The sequence below is a fragment of the Grammomys surdaster genome, unplaced genomic scaffold (genome assembly GCF_004785775.1).
Source record: "Grammomys surdaster isolate TR1022 unplaced genomic scaffold, NIH_TR_1.0 194, whole genome shotgun sequence".
Lineage (NCBI taxonomy): Eukaryota > Metazoa > Chordata > Mammalia > Rodentia > Muridae > Grammomys > Grammomys surdaster.
Window position 1 is genome coordinate 4,889,950 of NW_021604639.1, and position 7,489 is coordinate 4,897,438.

Below are 7,489 nucleotides of genomic sequence, written 5' to 3' on the forward strand. Positions count from 1 at the left end.
ATATCGTGTGGCTGGTCCTTCATGGGGGAGGGATGCCTCAGCATGGGCCTGCAGAGGCACCTCCTTCCCCCATACCTGACCACACATCCACCAAAACATATTCCTCTCCGCTTTATCTTTTTATAAACACAACATACACACTACTCAAAACAACAACTATAAGAAAATCTCATGAAAGAGTTAAAGCTAAAAAAAATAATTAGATTTATACTCTTTCATTACTCAAATATCTCTTATCCCCACGTGTTATACCATACCCACGTGAACACTTCTTTGTATATACATGTATGCTGCCTACTTCCTAATGCCTTTAAAGAAACCTCGGGAGGAAAGGAACTAAGATTTTGTATGCCTTCAAGGGCTCGGAACTTCCATTTACAAAGCACACCCTCTTCCATTCTCACTCAGACCTGGAATCTCTCCCTGAGTTAAATGTGATGTCAGTTGGTATGAGCGGATGTGAAACTCAGTACATTTACAAAAGCTTTATTAGGTTTTCGTCTTAAAATCTCATTTCTTCCAGCAAGCTATGGGCCAGTTACGCTCATAGATTGTTCGAGGCAAGGTCAGTGTTACGAAATGCCTGACCTACTCAGAAAAGGAAGAGGTCTGTTATGTTTGCTACCAGGATGTGGGGAGGATGGCTGACTCCTGCCTTCCAGTGGGTTCTGTGCAGGAGAGTTCCCAGAAGAAACTACATCTTCAAGCTGATACATTCTGCAAGGCTGATTGACCGATTGGAATGCCAATGGCTGAAGAGAGGGTGGAGCCTAATTTGAGATTACTTTGAGTTTTCTTTAGCCCTAATATCCTGTGATTAACAGATGAAACCTCTTCCAATGTATTACCCTAACAATCTCCCACCAACCTAAAGGGGGAAGAGTGCTATCAAATAGCATATGAGGCCAACAGCTGAGGTTTCTCAAGCTTTGATATGACTCTCTACTTCATGTTTCTACCAATGTATTTAGAAGGTGCCTTGATTTACGGCTTTTTGCTCTGTTACTATAAGAACCTCATGACACTGTTTCCACATTACAATTTGGTATTTGGGGTAACTTTAAACTGTGTTCCCAGACGTAGTCATTCATATTTGGCTCCAGAGTAAGCTATCTATCTCTTTTGAGGTGACAACTGTGTTTCTGTGTTGATAGTACCTAACAAGGGCTAGAGAAGGCCACTGTGCTCGAACTGTTGTCAGTCAAACTCCAAAGTGGCCTAGTGCAGCTTGCCTTGAAAGCCCAGGTGTCCACTACTTTTGTCTTCAAGTTATTATGTGCAGAATAGAGATCGATCCTATGGAGGACCTGGCTGCAACCCCATTCTGCTAAGAGTAGGCTTATGCTAAGTCTCTGTACATAAAGAGTGATTTATCCTGGCTCTCCAGGTTTTCCATCTGAGAGCCTGGAGATTTTCTGGAGCATTCCCCCACCTCCTTCTTGTGGGCCACAAAATCAAGTCTGTGTCTTGTGAAATCACTGAGAATGTTACTCTGGTTTACAGAGACTTTTTACTAAGGAGTGACATGGATCAGCCCACCTAACTCCCAGATACACGGCAAATGACGTAGGGAAAAAAGACTGAGGCTGCCTGTGCCAGAGGCATGGTTGGCTGTGTGCTCCCAATAGCAGACCTGTGAAGATCAAAGCCCCTGATAGCACCACCTGTCTGTGCCCAGAATTAGCAATTAGTGTATGACATAAGTTGCTTCATCAAGTCCTCTTGGATTCAGCGCCTCCTTTAACCCTTTCTAGGTCTTGTTCTAGTTCTTGTTCATTAATTCTTCTAGTAAAACAAGTCATAAAGTAAGTAATCTTGAAGGAACCATGTTTAAATGTTAATGACGTTTATAAATTGTATTTCACCATACCAAAAATAGATATAAAAATGGCTTACTTTCAATAGCACTTAATGATGGCAAGCAGAAACAGTGGAAGAAGGATGAGTCTCTGAGATGTCAAAATAGGGCCAAGCATGGTTGCACACCTGTAACTCCAGATTAGGAAAGGCTGAGACCAAAGGTTCTGAAGTTCAAAGCCAGCCTTGGGTGTATACTGAAATTGAGTTTCAAAAAAGGGAAAACACGTAGATGTACATGTTCTGGTTTTCTCTTTATGAGAAACAGAAAATGCTGTCTATGAAATGGTAAAGTTATTTTACTTACTAACATGGTCAGTTGGGTGGAATACTGAATGTATAGGAGCAGCCTCAATGCCAGGTGAAGCATCTAGTCAGTGAAGCAAAGGAGCAATGACAACTTTGACCTAGTGTATCAAACTATGCTTTACTTGAACTGTATAAATTTGTTTTATTTATTACCAGCAATTTCTTGAAACCTTTGTATTTATAGCTACTTCTGGATATATTTTTACCAGACACTGTGACTTAAATGAGCTTGATCTTGGTCATAAATACTGTCCTCATGGCTAATAGGTTTTTCTTTCTAGGGTATCTATCAAAGTCACTGGACAGCTGTAATAAATTAGAATACCAGGGAGGAGAGGAGAGACATGAAGAGACTGGGAGAAATTAAGAACTGGCTGACTTTTCTGTATTATCTGTCTAGTAATTGAAGCATACACTAAGGCAAGAACAGAAGAAAACTAACAATATGTGGTGGTCCTTCTGATGGTTAGTATATGCTTAGCCCAGAGAGTGACACTATTAGAAGATGTGGCCCTGTTGGAGTAGATGTGGCCTTGATGGAGTAGGTGTGTCACTGTGGGTGTGGGCTTTAAGACCCTCATCCTAGCTGCCTGGAAGTCAGTCTTCCACTAGGAGTCTTCAGATGAAGATGTAGAACTCTCAGCTCCTCCTGCACCATGCCTGCCTGGATGCTGCCATGCTCCCACCTTGATGATATTGGACTGAAACTCTGAACCTGTAAGCCAGCTCCAATTAAATGTTGTCCTTAAAAGAGTTGCCTTGGTCATGGTGTCTGTTCACAACAGTAAAACCCTAACTAAGACAGTGCCTATAGATTGCCAACTTAAGGGGAATGAGCTAAGATCACCTAGGAGACCAATCTCTCTGGGTGCAGCAGTAAGGGTTTTTCTAGGTTAGGTTGAATGAAGTAGAGTAAGTCACTCTAAGTGCAGGCAGCACCATTGTATAGATTACAGCCCTACAATGAATAGAGAGGACAGAAAGCAGAACACTGGAATTCATCTCTCTCTGCTTTCTGATTGAGAATGGACTGTGGACCAGCTGGCTTCACAACCCTGCCACCATGCCTTGTACCCTACAGTGACAGACTATAATCTTAAAATATGAATAACTATGCCACCCACCCCTCCTTATTCAGGCAATGATTTTATATTTTATTATTGTTATTTTTAATGAATAAGCCCATGGAGTCAAGAGAATGAGTATAAATGAGAAATTTCTTGCAAGTGAGGGTGATAGAAGTTTCTTGTTCAATCAAAAACAAGAAGGAAAGTAAAAGAGCAGCCAAGAATCCTCGGGAAGTAAAGCATAGGTAGGAAGAGAGCGTTGTTAGTGGAAAGCGGTAGTTGCAGACTGGTGGGGTAGAGAAGGGGAGATGGAGAAGTGAGGGGGAAGGGCTGCCTTCCGTTTAAAATTGTTTATTGTCGTCAATGTCCCCATTAGACAGGGATCTCAAGAGGAAGATCGCACACAGGTCACAGTAGAGAAAAACACAGGACCCTTGCCCCCCAATAAATCTCCCTCCTGGCTCTTAGGATGTACAGAGAATCAAGATGTAACAGACACATAAAAATGTCTGTATGAAAGGGAAATATCAAGATAAGATTGATAGATGAAGAACTAAAATCTAAGGAACATACACTGTTTGAAAAATTATAAGTGCTTCCCAGATATTTGGTACACACCTGTGGCGTCAACACTCAGGAAGCTGAGGCAGGAGGATTACATGGATGAAGACTGCATGGACTACATAGTCATACCCTGTCTCAAAAGCCGTAAAATAAACAATCATCACCACTATCTTTAGAAAAAGAATGCAGTTGCTTGTTGAGCATTTTCTTAATGAATGACTCATATAGGCAGGTCTAGTCCATTGTGGGTGGTGCCATTCCCTGGGTTGGTGGTCCTGGGTTCTATGAGAAAGCCATGAGAAACAAGCTAGTAGGCAGCACCCCTCCATGGCCTCTGCATCAGCTCCTGCCTCCTGCCCTGTTTCACTTCCTGTCCTGACACCCTTCAGTAATGAGTATGATGTGGAAATGTAAGCCAGATACACTCTTTCCTCCCTATCTTGTGTTTGGTCATGGTATTCCATCACAGCAATAAGACAAATAGTGTCCTAATAAAGAGTAGCAAGAGAAAGTAGGTGAGGCGTATACCTTTAATCATAGCATTAAGGTGGAGGCAGGAGAATAGCCATGAGTTCAAGGGAGCCAACATGGGCTACATAGTGAGTTCCAGGCCAATCTTGGCTATACAATAAAACTGTTTCAACACCCACCTGCCTTCAAAGAAAAAGAAAGAAAGAAAGAAAATTAACCAGAGTTGATAACTATAAACTAGAATCATCATCAATACAGAGAAAAGACCATAATTATCTAAAAATTATCTGAAATTCATAATTTTCTGAAAAGAGGGATGGCTGAAGAGTATATTTATGTTAGAAAAATCCAAAATGTTTCTTTAAGTGTTAAGTTGACATTCATAGCCTACATATAACTACATATAAATGGTTTCAAGACAGCCTACAAGCTGGCTCTCTGTCGGCTCCTTTTGTTCTGCAGGTAGATGTCTGGTGTATTGAGTCCCTCTAAATTCACATAGACAAGAACAGGCTCTCAGTGTACTGCACTTTATTGTTTTAAGAGAATCTGGCTTATGTGTAGCTCGTTCTGAAATTTACATCCCTTGCCTGATTTCTGTAGGCATTTGTGCTTCTAACTCTGAGGTGGAGGGAGGAAGCACCTGCTAGTTGTGGGTTCTGTAAACCCTGGGTGAGGGGAGGTGGGGTGGGGAACACCATTTTTATGGTATTTCTGTTGCTTTATTTTTTCATACACCATATGATTATTTATCTTTGGTGAAAATGAAAGAAATCAGAGAAAAGTGAGGTATGGTGTTTTTCACTTTACACAGTACTTAAGAGAGTTAAGTAGGGAGACGAGACAAATGTCAGAAAACATGGGAACAAAGAGGAATCTCTCTTCTTAGGATTTCATAATTGGATATAGATATGATTTTGCTCCGGGTGTCCCTCTCTGTGTTCCTGGGAGGAAGACCTTCTGCACTTCTGTGGTCTGTTATTTACACTTTAATCTGGCTTGTGGGAATGCAAAGAGCGTCTGGTGCCAGAGAAACATGGGTGCTTTTCAGAACACTGAGTTAGTGGCTAATTCATAGGTCACTGTGGGTGGACTGCAAAAGCTAGTCACATATCAGCAAGCTCGAAAGGCACTGGGGGTGGATCTGCCCCTCAGAATCTGCAGCAGCATAAACTGGGGACTGAGACTGCAGGGCTCAGTGTTTAAATGAGTGGGATGTGAGTTGTGTCTTTAGCTCTGACTTGGAGACATGGTATTAAGATTATAGCCAACCAGAGACTTCCAGATTAAGACCCAGGGCACACCAGACCATAATCTCATCCGGTAAGCATTAACTAAGTGCTGGTGAGATGGCTACCTGAGTTCAATCTTTGTGATCCACAGGCTGGAAGGAAACTCCCATAGTTTTTTCTCTGACTTCCATACATGAACCATGAACCATGCTTGTGTCCCCATATACAAATAAAGAAAATAAAAAATGGAAATTAATTCAAATGGGCTTGTCAATCATGTGGGCAGGAAAACGGAGCTCCAAATAGTACTCTGTTGTTGAAACTTTAGAAACTCTAAAACCTATCTAAAATGTGAATCAACACATTACCCACATTTGCCCCTTTAGAACGTCAATGCCAGTCTTGATAAGCATTAGCTCTTCTGTGCGATGCTCTGTGTATTTTATCAGGATTATTTTGATGGAGATTACATAGACCCTTGAGCTAAGGAGAGGCTAGAATGAGATCCACATGAGAGATACCATCCAAGTCCCCAAACCCTGAAGCTACAAAATGAATCCATGAGAGTTTGTCTTCTACCAGAACTGCAGACAGTTTTCCCCTTCAATACTGTTGCTGATCTCCATTTGCTAGAAATGGATCATCCACTGAACCATCCTGACAGGACATGTGATTCTGCAGTTTTCCTAAGGATCAAGGCATTCCAATTAGCTTAACAGTGAGATAATAATAAGAAAATATTACACTCATTCATTAATTTTACTACTGGGGAAATATTCTGAAAACTCTGAGTAGATGACATAGTGTTACCATTAATACTGCGATATCATGGAATTAAGTGTGGTTAGACAACAGAAATAAAAATATAAAATATGCACTAAAGTATCTGTAATACCATTCCATACATTATGGTTTTAGAGTTATTTTAAACCAAGTCTTGACATTTAGTGATTATAATTTTCTAGGATTCAGTTACTGGAAAGCTTATTGTTGGGTTGATATTTTTTGTTTGTTGTTTGTTTTGAGTTGTAGAAACAGGGTCTCAGCCAAGCTAGCCTCAAATTATGTAGCTAAGGCTGGCCTTGAAATTCTGATGCTTCTGTCTATACCTCCCATGGGGTGGAACTACAGGCAAGTAGCTACTCTTCCCAGATTCAGCATTAATATTTTGAAAAGTTGTTTTTCTTATTTCTTCTTCCTTTTCTATTTTGTTTGCACTGGACCCTTGTCATAATCTTCCTCAGGCATCAGTCCAACTAGTGGGAGAGATTGTTTTGTGGAAAATTACAAAAATAATACTGCCTTGTATCATAAGTAGCATTTGCAAGAAAATGGGAAGATAAGATAAACATTTCTGAAAGGAAGACAGATTGAAAAATAAATTCTGACTGATGGGGTGCTGCATGCCTTTAATCCCAGAACTCCTGAAGCAAAGGCAGAGACAAGCAGATCTCTGTGAGTTCAAAGCCAACCTGTTCTACATAGTAAGTTTAAGGCCAGCAAGGGCTACTTAGTGAGACCCTGTCTGAAACCAAAATAAATAAATAGATGAGTTATTTTTATTGCTATATTAGCAAGTTGTTGCCCTAGCCTAGAAGAGATTATACTTGGGTCTTTCATCCAAGAGTGAAATCAAATACAAAATCAAATGCAAAAAGAAAAAAAACCAACTTAATATTTGTATATCACAAATATGGAGGCAATTAGCATAGGAGAGATGGCTCAGCAGTTAAGAATATACTGGTCTTGCTAAGGACCAGAGTTTGGTTCCAAGTACCTGAATTGGATGGGTCATGACCATCTGTAGTTCCAGCTCTGAGAGATCGAAACCCTCTTCTAAGCTCTGTGGACACACAAACACACACATTCAAAAGAACACACATATTCATACATACACACATACATATAAGCACACACATACACAGACAAACACACACACATTGAGAGAGAGAGAGAGAGAGAGAGAGAGAGAGAGAGAGAGAGAGAGAG